The 7299-nt window shown below is 42.5% G+C and overlaps 2 protein-coding genes across 2 annotated transcripts in view; both read right to left on the reverse strand.

Moving 5' to 3' along the window:
- The window catches only part of LOC134396310 (oocyte zinc finger protein XlCOF6-like), a 211820-nt gene that overhangs the window by 133305 nt on the left and 71216 nt on the right, over positions 1-7299 (reverse strand). The gene's annotated exons all lie outside the window — the stretch shown is intronic.
- Positions 1-7299, reverse strand: part of LOC134396384 (zinc finger protein OZF-like) — a 253426-nt gene that overhangs the window by 74099 nt on the left and 172028 nt on the right. The gene's annotated exons all lie outside the window — the stretch shown is intronic.

Below are 7299 nucleotides of genomic sequence, written 5' to 3' on the forward strand. Positions count from 1 at the left end.
CTAGGTTTTAAAATGTATACGTTTTAAATTTTGTAAGGCCGCCTTCAGGCCCAGAGTTAGGCAAACGGTGGGATGCAAATAAATATAATAATAACTGCACCCCTCCCTCGGGATTCTAGTCATGACATCATTGTGAGATGAGCAACAGCAGTTCATGTGGTACACTTGTTTTCAGCCTCCTGCCCCATGGACAAGGCTCAGGACAGGACAGGTGGTCAGTAAATTAAACCTCCATTCCTTAAACTAAGCTTCTTTTTTTAATCATGAAATTTTATTTTATTTTTATTGAAGTTATTGATAGCTAGCTACAGTTGTCCATGCTCTGATAACCTCTCGTTTGGATTACTGTAATGCGTTATACATTGGGCTGCCTTTGAAAACGGTCTGGAAGCTTCTGCTGGTACAAAACAGGGCAGCCCGTTTACTAACAGGGACTGACCGGCGAGATCACATTACGCCAGTCCTTTTACAACTTCATTGGCTGCCAGTCCAGGTCTGGGCCCGATTCAAAGTGCTGGTATTGACATTCAAAGCCCTAAACGGTTTGGGGCCAGGCTATCTGAAGGAACGCCTCCTCCCATATGTACCTGCCTGGACCTTAAGATCATCTACAGGGGCCCTTCTCCGTGAGCCCCTGCCAAAGGAAGTGAGGCAGGTGGCTACTAGGAGCAGGGCTTTCTCCGCTGTGGCACCCCGGCTTTGGAATGAGCTTCCCAGAGAGGTCCGCCTGGCTCCTACACTGTACTCTTTTTGTCACCAGCTGAAGACCTTTTTATTTTCTCAGTATTTTAGCACTTAATTTTAACTCAAATTTAAATGTTACAGTTCTAACTCTGTATTTTAATCTTATATCAATTTTGCTGCGTGGTTTTATCCTGGTTGTGCTTTTGATAGTGTATTTTGTATTTGTGTTTTTAACCTGTTGGTTGTTTTATTATGGTTTTAATTTTTGTGAACCGCCCAGAGAGCTTCGGCTATTGGGTGGTATAAAAATGTAATAAATAAATAAATAAATAAATAAAATAAAGACAACAAAATGAAGAACAACATACATAACAATAAATCAAAATCCCTAAAGAAACAAAGGGATTCACTAATTATAAATCCTAGATCTAACTGATATTTTTATAGGGCATCTGCAATGAAATGACCTATGTAATTCTATAACAGAAAAGATGTCTGAGCAGGTATATGCCATTAATCAATACAAGAAAAATAAAGGCAACTGTATTTTGTTGGAACTTTATCAAGAGTTTGAAGTGCTTCCGCATAGGAAATAAATGAAACCTATAGTATCATAATATCATTCTTCATATTAGGATTTCTTGCTTGCTGCACTTGCTGAGTAAGTTTATACATACTCATAGCATCCTAGCTTTTATTAATCTACTGCTCTTTAGTGGGTTGCGTTGGAGACTTCTAGTTACTAGACATACATAAGTTTGCAGGTGTAAACAATTGCATAAGAAAATCTTTGATTTCTTTTTTAATTTTTGAAAACAATTTCCTTTTTCTTTAGTTCTGGCTAAATGTCAAATAATATCATTCATTTACATTCAATTCCTATTTCTGCCTAGTTTAACCTTAACCATTTAGTTGTTTACTACACCTTATTTCATTACTCACAACTCTTAATCCCTAGATCAATTTCTCTAGGAACGCTATCTGCCATACTCTCTGGTACCAACTTTCAATATAGATTCATAAATTCATAGTAGAGTTGGAAGGGGCCTAAAAGGCCATCGAGTCCAACCCCCCTGCTCAGTGCAGGAATCCACCCTAAAGCATCCCTGACAGATGGTTGTCCAGCTGCCTCTTGAAGGCCTCTAGTGTGGGAGAGCCCACAACCTCCCTAGGTAACTGGTTCCATTGTCGTACTGTTCTAACAGTCAGGAAGTTTTTTCTGATGTTCAGCCGGAATCTGAAGCCCTTTACGATCTTTCTAATATTTGGCTATCAACCATCTTGCTGCTAAAAGTTAAGAAGATTTTAATGCAGGAATCCAGGATTATTACGTTCAAAATGACAAAACATTTATTAGAATGTAAGCCTATGCGGCAGGGTCTTGCTATTTACTGTTTTACTCTGTACAGCACCATGTACATTGATGGTGCTATATAAATAAATAAATAATAATAATAATAAAACAGCATTGCTTTCAGACTACCAACGGTCTAATGTGAAGACATTCCTGACAGCAATCAGCAACCCTGCTCCAAAACTCCCGCATGGTAAAACATTCCCACCAAAGATGAGAGTTTGTGAACCGCCCAGAGAGCTTCGGCTATTGGGCGGTATAAAAATGTAATAAATAAAAATCAATAAAGAGTGGCCCTGTTCAGAAGATACCTTAAACCATGGCTTTAACCATAGTGAATAAAGCAAAAAGCCTTATTCACCGTGGTTAAAGCCATGGTTTAAGGTGTCTTCTGAACATGGCCTGGCTTTCTGGCTTAACCACCATGGTTAAAGCCACAGTTTAAGGTGTCTTCTGAACATGGCCTGGCTTTTTGGCTTAACCACCATGGTTAAAGCCACGGTTTAAGGTGTCTTCTGAACATGGCCTGGCTTTCTGGCTTAACCACCATGGTTAAAGCCATGGTTTAAGGTGTCTTCTGAACATGGCCTGGCTTTCTGGCTTAACCACCGTGGTTAAAGCCATGGTTTAAGGTGTCTTCTGAACATGGCCTGGCTTTCTGGCTTAACCACTGTGGTTAAAGCCATGGTTTAAGGTGTCTTCTGAACATGGCCTGGCTTTCTGGCTTAACCATCATGGTTAAAGCCATGGTTTAAGGTGTCTTCTGAACATGGCCTGGCTTTCTGGCTTAACCATCATGGTTAAAGCCATGGTTTAAGGTGTCTTCTGAACATGGCCTGGCTTTCTGGCTTAACCACCGTGGTTAAAGCCATGGTTTAAGGTGTCTTCTGAACATGGCCTGGCTTTCTGGCTTAACCACTGTGGTTAAAGCCATGGTTTAAGGTGTCTTCTGAACATGGCCTGGCTTTCTGGCTTAACCATCATGGTTAAAGCCATGGTTTAAGGTGTCTTCTGAACATGGCCTGGCTTTCTGGCTTAGCCACCATGGTTAAAGCCATGGTTTAAGGTGTCTTCTGAACGTGGCCTGGCTTTCTGGCTTAACCACCATGGTTAAAGCCATGGTTTAAGGTGTCTTCTGAACAGGCCCAATACAAGCCAATGTGACCACACCTTTCCCAACAATATTGACTGTAATTTGGATGTATTAGTTGAAGCCTTGCTGGAGTAATGTACCACTTACTCATCCAATAATGGCATTTGAAGGATCTTATAAATAGTTGATATTAAACCTTTATTTGAAATAACAGCAGCTTCTACAGAAGATTCAAAACAAATGTGGGTGCTTGGCTGTCTTTTTAATGTGATTCAGACAAGAAAGTGAGGCAAGCGCTGATACTTCTAACAGGATACCACAGTGGGTTCAGTTCTTTTCAAAATAGCTGCATAGGAGAGAGGGTCCATTTTTTTCAAACAAATAAAAAAATCAATGTTTGCTACTAACCAAGTACAAAAAACTTGGGGAATTTTTATGTGCTTCAAATTCTGGATGATGCAACCCTGACATTAGTGGTGACAGATCAGGAGCCAGTTTCCCGCCCCCCCCCCCCCACTAGTGTTCGCAAGCAAGTATAGCGTCTCTAATCACTGGATGCTCAAAGATGTTCTTAGGCCTGATCTCAATATCTGACCCATATAAACGCATCCAGAGGGTAGTTGCTCACTGCTGCTTGTTCTACGAGTACCAACTGCTGCTCTGAGGAGGGATGCATCCATTCTATAAGAAATCTCAGTTGGGTAATACCATAATAGAATTCCAAATCTGGCACTGCAATGTAGAAGAATATGAATTATACTGTATAGAACTGATAAAGTTTGAATCTCATAGGAGTGACTAGTTCTGTATGTATGTGCTGTGAGATAACTATGGCCCCATTCAGAAGACACCTTAAACCATGGCTTTAACCACGGTGGTTAAACCAGAAGGCCTTATTCACCTTGGTTAAAGCCATGGTTTAAGGTGTCTTCTGAACACGGCTTGGCTTTCTAGCTTAACCACCGTGGTTAAAGTTGTGGTTTAAGGTGTCTTCTGAATGGAGCCATTGGGTAACGGAATATATTCTTGGAAATGAAGGCAGGCTGCCATGAATGGGTTGGTTCAAGCGCTGAAAGCAGCACATAGCTTAACTTTGTAGGTACACCTTCATCTAGGTGTTACTGGTATCAGTGTCAGATCTGGCTACATTGAGAAAAATGGGAGTGGTGGTACGACCTGGTCCAAAACAAAGGATGGGGTCATTGTGGGGGTTACAAAAGACCAGGTTTTGATTAGTTTGGGAGAGCTCCTGAGAGCACAAGAAATCTGTTATATGTCCTTAGGCTGGCTTTGCCTTCCATTTAGGTATGAAGCTTTGATATTAACTGTTTGAGAGGAACCTAGGTTTTACTATGTTAACCATATGCTTGCTACTATCTTCATTATTCTTGTAGTAATTATAACTTGTGTGTATTTAGGAATGCTTGTGATCTGCCTCACCTTAGCTAAAGCTTGTGATTCTCTTAAGACTGTTTGAGCAATAAATATATATTCTTAAATAACATATTTGTGTCGTCTGCCTTGAGAGAAGTTTCACAGACCGCTACACATACATTCACTCTTGGCGACCAAAACAGTTGGTAAAGATTTACAAATCTATCACTGAGTGGTTTCTGTCCTTTAAAGCTAGTCAGATGGAACGAGTTGGAGTTGCCTCAAAAAAAGACCTCATTTCCCCTAGGAGCTGCCAAGAGTTGCTCGCTTCAACCTTGGCTTCCATCCAGACCAGATGAAAATAAAATAAAATTACAATAGCTTGTTCCATCTGGCCAGAGTTGGAATAGAGTTGGTTCAAGTTAAAGGAAGCCAGATTCCTGCTGGACATCAGGAAAAACTTCCAGACTGTTAGAACAGTACGACAATGGAATCAGTTACCTAGGGAGGTTGTGGGCTCTCCCACACTAGAGGCCTTCAAGAGGCAGCTGGACAACCATCTGTCAGGGATGCTTTACGGTGGATTCCTGCATTGAGCAGGGGGTTGGACTCAATGGCCTTGTACGCCCCTTCCAACTCTGCTATTCTATGGTTCTAGATAGATGAAATGGAATAGTTTGAAATGAGCCCAGACAAGATAAATCATTCTTACTCTAGCTATTCTAGCTGACCCTAACTTATCCTGCTTATCCCCATTTTTGAGTATCAGAAGGAATTCATGTAGGGTGACCATATGAAAAGAAGGACAAGGCTCCTATATCTTTAATAGTTCTATTGAAAAGGGAATTTCAGCAGCTGTCATTTGTATATATGGAGAACCTGGGGAAATTTTCTCTTCATCACAAGCATTAAAGCTGCAGGTGCCCTGCCCTCTTTTAAATCTGGTCACTCTAGTATAGCTCCTGCAGCTTTAACTGTGGTGATGAAGAGGGAATTTCACCAGTTTCCCCATATACACAAATGACACCTGCTGAAATTCCCTTTTCTATGTACCTGTTAAAGATACAGGAACCCGGTCCTCCTTTTCATATGGTCACCCTAAATCATATGTACACTGGCTGATAGTTAAGGCTTTGGAGAAGGGGAATTCTCACTGGGAAGAAGCAGGAATGCCACACAGGCTCAGTTCAGGGTCCCGATACTCCTTTTTAAAGCCATAAATGGATTGGATCCCAAATACGTTAAGGGGCAGCTATTCCCATATCTACCATGACTCTTCCTCATCTGACAAAGTGAGCTTACCAGATCAGGAATCCGACGGGGAGATCTAAAAAATACTCTGAGCAGCTCAGCCCCTCCCATGTGTGTCTGGAGAACTCAGAAGCTGAGCAGGACTCATAACTCTCCAGGAGAGCTGTCAGTTGAAGAGGCCTTCATAGCTGACTTGGCTTAAGCATAACTCTCAGCTTCAAGGAGGGCTCCTTAAGAAGAGGGTGCCTGAAAGCCCTTGATTCATTGCAGCTGGGTGCCGGGGGTAAACTGAAGCTGACTGGCTTGAAAAGCCTTGCAAGAACCTGGCCTCTCCGCTGGAACCAAAAACATGCAAGTAGGTGAAAAGAAGGGAGAACCAGGTTCTCAGGATGCAAAGGATTTACTGATACAAAGCCCAACACGTTTCGGCCTGTGGCTTTTCAAAGGCGTTCTTTAGAGGGCTGTAAACATTAAAAGTACATTTTAAAACATAATATACAGGAACAACACAGGATTATAAAGTTAAATTGACATTTTGCCTCAAGGGCCTATGTACATGTGTAGGTTTTAAAAGTTTTTTTCACCTCTCTGCTGGAACAAACCCTATCTCTGGCTGCGTTCGGACAAGACAATAGGCAATGGTGGGTTAATAGTCAACCCCACACATGTTCTTACACAACTGTGGAGCTGTTGGGACTGATGAGAGCACTCTTCAAATACTTCAAAGGTTGTCACACAGAGGAGGGCCAGGATCTCTTCTCGATCATCCCAGAGTTCAGGACATAGAGTAAAGGAAGCCAGATTCCGGCTGGACATCAGGAAAAACTTCCTGACTGTTAGAGCAGTGCGAAAATGGAATCAGCTACCTAGGGAGGTTGTGGGCGCTCCCATACTAGAGGCCTTCAAGAGTTAGCTGGACAACCATCTGTCAGGGATGCTTTAGGGTGGATTCCTGCATTGAGCAGGGGGTTGGACTCGATGGCCTTGTAGGCCCCTTCCAACTCTGCTATTCTATGATTCTATGACATGGAATAACGGGCTCAAGTTACAGGACGCCAGATTCCAGCTGGACATCAGGAAAAACTTCCTGTTAGAGCAGTATGACAATGGAACCAGTTACCTAGGGAGGTTGTGGGCTCTCCCATACAAAAGACCTTCAAGAGGCAGCTGGACAACCATCTGTCAGGGATGCTTTAGGGTGGATTCCTGCATTGAACAGGGGGTTGGACTCGATGGCCTTATAGGCCCCTTCCAACTCTACTATTCTATGACTCTATGGACTAATAGTAAACCCAGCATTTGACTGGCACAGCCCACAATCCTCTCCCTCCCTCCCTCTGGTGCTATCCTAGCAGCTTCTGTGAGTTATGCCAGCTGTAGCAGAGCAGCCAGTGTGATTTTGGCCACTCTTGCCTGGGAACTCTGTAGCCAGCTGAGATAGCCAACTCAACCCTGCAAAATAGTCCACTGAGCCCAACAGACAACACACTAACCAACGGTTGTGCAGATAGTCAACTCTGCAGAGTGTTGGTTATCTCTTGGT

The sequence above is a fragment of the Elgaria multicarinata genome, chromosome 3 (genome assembly GCF_023053635.1).
Source record: "Elgaria multicarinata webbii isolate HBS135686 ecotype San Diego chromosome 3, rElgMul1.1.pri, whole genome shotgun sequence".
NCBI classification, from domain to species: Eukaryota; Metazoa; Chordata; class Lepidosauria; order Squamata; family Anguidae; genus Elgaria; species Elgaria multicarinata.